Source organism: Dipodomys ordii, unplaced genomic scaffold, assembly GCF_000151885.1.
Source record: "Dipodomys ordii isolate 6190 unplaced genomic scaffold, Dord_2.0 Scaffold47, whole genome shotgun sequence".
NCBI classification, from domain to species: domain Eukaryota; kingdom Metazoa; phylum Chordata; class Mammalia; order Rodentia; family Heteromyidae; genus Dipodomys; species Dipodomys ordii.
Window position 1 is genome coordinate 6,704,929 of NW_012267263.1, and position 5,968 is coordinate 6,710,896.

A 5,968-nucleotide genomic window follows, 5' to 3' on the forward strand; every position below is an offset into this window, starting at 1 on the left:
GCTTGCTAGGTGGGTGTTCTACCACTTGAGCCACATCTTGTTCTTTGTTTCTTTTTCTATTTTTGTGCCAGTCCTGGGGTTTGAACTCAGGGCCTGGGCACTGTCTCTGAGATTTTTTTTTCTCAAGGTTAGGGCTCTACTACTTAAGCCACAGATCCATTTCTGTTTGTTGTTGTTGTTGTTTTTCCATTGTGGGTCTAGAACTCCTAGCCTGAGTGCTGTCCCTGAGCTCTTCAGCTCAAGGTGAGCACTCTACCACTTGAGCCACAATGCCACTTCCAGTTTTCTGGTGGTTAATTGGAGATAAGAGGCTCATGGACTTTGCTGCCCAGGCTGGCTTTGAACCACAATCCTTAGATCTCAGGCTCCTGAGTAGCTAGGATTACAGGCATGAGCCATGAGCATCTAGAAAATGACTCCTCCTCCTCCTCCTCCTCCTCCTCCTCTTCCTCCTCCTCTTTTTAAATAAAAAACAAATTGGACAATGGAGTCCATCCTATAATGTACGTCTTAAGCAGACTAAGGGCCCCCTCCAAAGATTGTAGGTTGTCATGAGGTACAGAATCCAGGCCTGGGGAGGAGCTTTGGCTTAGCAGCCCATGACACACCATTAAGTGGTGTGGGAACATTGCAGGAGGAGGCTTTGCTGGGCTGGGAATCCTAGAGTCCTCACCACAGACCTCAGCACCTTCTCAAGTATAGCCCAGAGCCTCATATGTGTACAGCATGTTCTGTTCCTCTCTTCCTCCTTCTCCTCAAAAGTGTCCTACTTACCTATGGACCTCTGGAATCCTCTTCGAAGCCCAGCGGTCTTCATATTTTAATGTATGCATCCATTACCTAAGAGGGTCTCCCCCTCTGAGACTACTTCCTGAGGTAGGAGTTAGAGTGGGCAGGGCTATAAACTCACATTTCTAAAGCCTTTGAGGCTTCTGTGAGGATCAGCTTTCCTTAGCTGTGGCTGTGTTTTCAAAGGGCGGAAGAGCCTTAGAACAGCTTCTGCTGTCCACTGTGCAAAACTTCCTGATCCACAATCTCCACCCCTGAGCCCTGATTGAATTGGGTATAGGCACAGGGAGAACAAACAAATCTGTATTTCCAAGGAAAATTTACTAATTTGGGCTGGGTGCTGGTGGCTCACACCTGTAATCCTAGCTACTCAGGAGGATGAGATCTGAGGATTACAGTTCAAAGCCAGCCTGGGCAGAAAAGTCCATGAGACTCATATCTCCAATAAAACCACCAGAAAACCAGAAAGGGCGCTGTGGCTCAAGTGGTAGAGCACTGGCCTTGAGCTGAAGGGCTGAGGGACAGCGCCCAGGCGCAGAGTTCAAGCCCCACAACCAACCACCACCAACAACAAAATTACTAATTTGGAACTATAGAATTAAGTTCTTCTGATGGAACATCACTGATCTCATTTCTATGCAGACAATGTACTTCTTGTAACTTTGTCAAGTTTTTTTTTTTTTTAATGGGTTGCGGGGAGAATTATCTTAATGTTGACTTAAAACTCATTGTCCTGGGCAGGTTCATGATGTCAAAGTATGGTGATTTTTAGATTTTTGTACTCTAAGAAGCATAGTGATGAATAAATGAATAAATGATTGAACAAATGAGCACTTGTTAAAATAGGAAAACAAACTCACTTTCAGACAACTGTGTATATGTAAAAACAGACACGAATAGTATATTTGTTAATAGTCACTGTTTTTAGTTTTGGTACTATACTAAGCAAATAAAATTTTTCTGAATTTAGTTTAATTTCATATAAATTTAAAAAGTTTACTCTTCTATTTTGCACATTTTAGTGCCTTTGTATGTTTCATTTGCTAATAACATATTATAACCTTAAGTAAACCTGGGTTGATAGGTGTGAGGTTCTTCTTGGCTTCTGAGGGTCTTCTTCAAGCTGTGTAGGTGTGTGTTGGGGAAGGAATAGAGCACACAGGATCCTGGAGCTACAAGAGACACAACTTTTCTACGTTATTGTCTGGCATCTGGCCTCCCCAATGGGGAGAGAGAACCTAAACAGACACCCCATGGTGAACTTTTACTGTGTTTTATATACAAATTGGAGAATGTAGCATGACTCACTAGAAGAAGGATTCTATTTGGGCTCATTTCAGTCTAGAATCCATCCCCACAGTGCCTGCAGAGTGCACTAGTTCCTATTATGGGTAACTAGAGGCCCTCAACTTCTCAATCTCTATTTAAAAGAGCCCATAAACATGGCACCAGAGTACAGAAAGGGGTAATTTGACGATGCTGGTCACTAGGCCATAAACAGGGACATCATCAAGCTTCCTGTTGAGAGGGTGAATCAAACTATAATTAGGTACAAATCTGAGCAACCATTTTCACAGTAACCTATTTTTTTTCAAACCTACACTTTATTTTTTTGTATGTTTTTATTGTAAAACTGCTGTTCAAAGGGGTTACAGTCACATGAGTAAGGTAATGAGTACATTTCCTATTGAGTCTTGTTTTCACTTCCTTTGTTTTTACCCTACCATCCCTTCCCTCCCACCTCCACACCTACCCCTGCCCCCCACCCAGCGAAGTTGTAAAGTTCATTTTCAACATAGTGTTTTGTATATCTCATTGTTACAATGGGTCAACCTGTATCCCTATTTAAGCATTTTGTTTTTTCCCTTCCCTTTCCCGAATTAGAGGAGTGTGTATACAAGATGTAAAACCTACACTTTCTTTTAGTTGTCTGAACACTGCTCATATTAAGAAATGAGGAAGAAAATTAAAAAAAAAAATAAAAAATGAAGTACCCCAAGTCTTATTGTCCACAAGTTCTCCATGATGAATTTTCAGGAAAAATTTCTGTAGTCATTCTGGGGAGCCCAGGCATGTTTAGGGTGCTGATGATATCATCTTTCACTTGTATGTATCAGGCTGTCTAAGAGACTATAGCATTGCAATCCAAAAGAAAGACAACGTGAGTCACATTTGTAATTGAAAACCTTTTAGTATCTACATGAAGAAAGTAAAAAGAAATAGGTACAATTAATTTTAATAATGCATTTTATTCCACTTAATAACCCAAAATATCAACATGAAGGCAGTATTTTAGAAATGAGCTCATGTACAATTTTCTTGTGTTTGAAAGTCAGTATGCTTTACACTTACAGCAGATGAAAAATTATGAGGTTGGATGTTTACCAAAACCCTCGTATTAAAGCTGTGTTATCCTTTTGAAACCAGCATGTTATGGCATCCTATCCATTCCATAAATGCACAGGGTTATAAGTGGTTGCTAAAAGCTCATAAACAAGGGCTGTGATTTGTAAGCTCTTTAGGATATCCCTCGCTCTAGGTCATCCAGTGATAGATTTTCTTAGCAGAACCTCTCATGCAATAGAATAGCCCATTGTAGAGAAAAAGGTTTTTCGAAATCTTCAGGTTTGTGAATTGCAGTGCTTCTCTGGGGACAAGTTATACACAATTCATTTATACTCACTAAATGAGCCCTTCTTGAGGATGTTTGAAAGAAAAGGAAACTATTTCATTTATCCTACTTAGCTCATCAGTTGCAGTTTCAGAGCAGATGCTACTAAGCAAGATCAAAGTGAGAAACAAAAGAAGGAATGTCAGATTCAAATGCCAGTATTCAAATACAGTCATCTTCTTCCTCAATTTTCAGTTCGTTTTTGGAAATAATGTATTTCAGAGTGGACAAAAATATAGCTCCTTTATGTAGATAATTATATTTTGGTTGTATTTCTAAAAACTTGGATGCTTCATCTATATTACCTAATTTGTTGGTATATAACTCAGTAGTGGTACCCTCTTTTTCATAATTGATTTAATCATTTCAATCTTCTTTTGGTTAGTCTAGCTAAAGATCTGTTAACTTACATCATTTTTTATTTTAATAGATTCTTCTTCATTGTTTTTCTTTGTTCTCTAAATTATTTCTGTTGAGTCTTTGATAGGTCCTTCCTTTTGCCTTAAGGTTTTCTCTTCTTGGCTTTTAAAAATTAAAGTTTAGGTAATTGATTAGAGATCTTTTAAATAAAGGCAGTAGCAGCTAGGAACTTCTCTTTCAGTACTGCTTTAATTTTATCCCATGTTTCAATATATTTTTCATTTTCATTCATTCATTGCAAAGTACTTTCCTTCTTTCTTTCTTCCTTCCTTCCTTCCTTCCTCCCTCCCTCCCTCCATCCCTCCATCCCTCCCTCTTTCTTCCTTTCTTTCTTTCTCTTTCTTTCTTTCTTTCTTTCTCTTTCTTTCTTTCTTTCCTTCTTTCTTTCTTTCTTTCTTTCTTTCTTTCTTTCTTTCTTTCTTTCTTTCTTTCTCTTTCTTTTTTTTTGTCATGGGGCTTGAACTCTGGACCTGAGCACTGTCCTTCAGCTCTTCAGCTCAAAGCTAGCACTCTACCACTTGAGCCACAGAGCCATTTCTGGTTTTCTGGTGGTTTATTAGAGATAAGAGTCTGGCCGACATTCCTGCCTGGGCTGGCTTTGAACCACAATCCTCAGATCTCAGCTGCTTGAGTAGCTAGGATTACAGGCATGGGCCACTGGCAGCCAGCTTAAATTTTTTAAAAAAAAAGAAAAATTAGAAAATACTATGTAATAACCAGGTGCTGGTGGCTCACTCCTATAATCCTAGCTACTCAGGAGGCTGAGATCTGATGATCATGGTTTGAATTCAGCTTGGGCAAGAAAGTTCATGAGATTATTACCTCCAATTAACCATCAAAAAGCCAGAGGTAAAGTTGTGGCACAAATGATAGAGCATCAGCCTTGAACAACAAAGCTCAAGGACAGTCCCTAGGCCCTGAGTTCAAACTCTAGGATTGGCACACTCACAAAATTGATGCATTGATTCCTTAAGAATGGTTTGTTTAATTTGTGAGCTTCCCAAACTACTTTCTCCCCATGGATTTCTAATTTAATTCATTGTATCAATGAACACACTTTATATACTTTAATCTGAGGGTTTATTCAGCAAAAATGAGCCCTAATATGATATATGGATGCAGGGTAACAAGAATATGTCCATGTAACTTCAGCAATTGTAACAATGTGCCAGTCTAGTGGGGGACATTGGTAATGGGGTATGAGAACCCTCTGTACCTAAAACTGTGACACTAAAACTACTCTAGAAAATGAAGTCATAAAATTGATTGCAAAGTTGGCTGGGCTCTCAGCGCCTCATGCCTGTAATCCTAGCTACTCAGGAGGCTGAGATCTGAGGATTGTGGTTCAAAGCCAGCTGGGGTAGGAAAGTCCATGAGACTCCAATTAACCACCAGAAAGTCAGAAGTGAAGCCAAAGCTCAAAATGATAGAGTGCTAGCCTTGAGCAAAAGAGTTCAGGGACAACACCCAGGCCCTGAGTTCTAGCCCCATGACTGACAAAAAGGTTTTCTATAAAAAGAAAAAAATTCAGCTGAATAGGACAGTATGTGAATCTTGTGGGCTTTGAATGTCTAAGACATTATTGGAGGAGATACAAAAAGAAATCTTACATGGGCTGATTACAGTAGAGTAGCAGGGATATGATGTTCGTATTTGTGCATCTTGTTACTAGGTAAATTGGAGTAAGTATCATAAGAAGCTTCGAACAAGGGAGAACTTCCCTTTGTTGGGAAGATTTTCTAGAAGGCAGTGTTTTCTGGAAGCAGTGAATTTGAAGGAAATGAAGTGATGGCTAATAGCTCAATAGGAAGGGGTTAAAAGTGGCGGGGGGGGTGGTAAGTGGGGGTAGGGGAAGGAGATATAGGAATGGGAAGTGACAGTGAGATCTGTTAGGTCTGAAGAGCCAGATGACCTTATCTTGAGGTCCCTGTCCAGTGCCTTGATTTATGAATACTCTTGCCTTAGCCACTCTCCTTGACTGACTGTATCCCATTTGGCTGGCAACAGACCAGGACTCTGAACAGACATCCCACTTCAATTCTGCCCTTTCTTCAGCTGCATCCTTTTATGTGCATTATCGATGTCCCA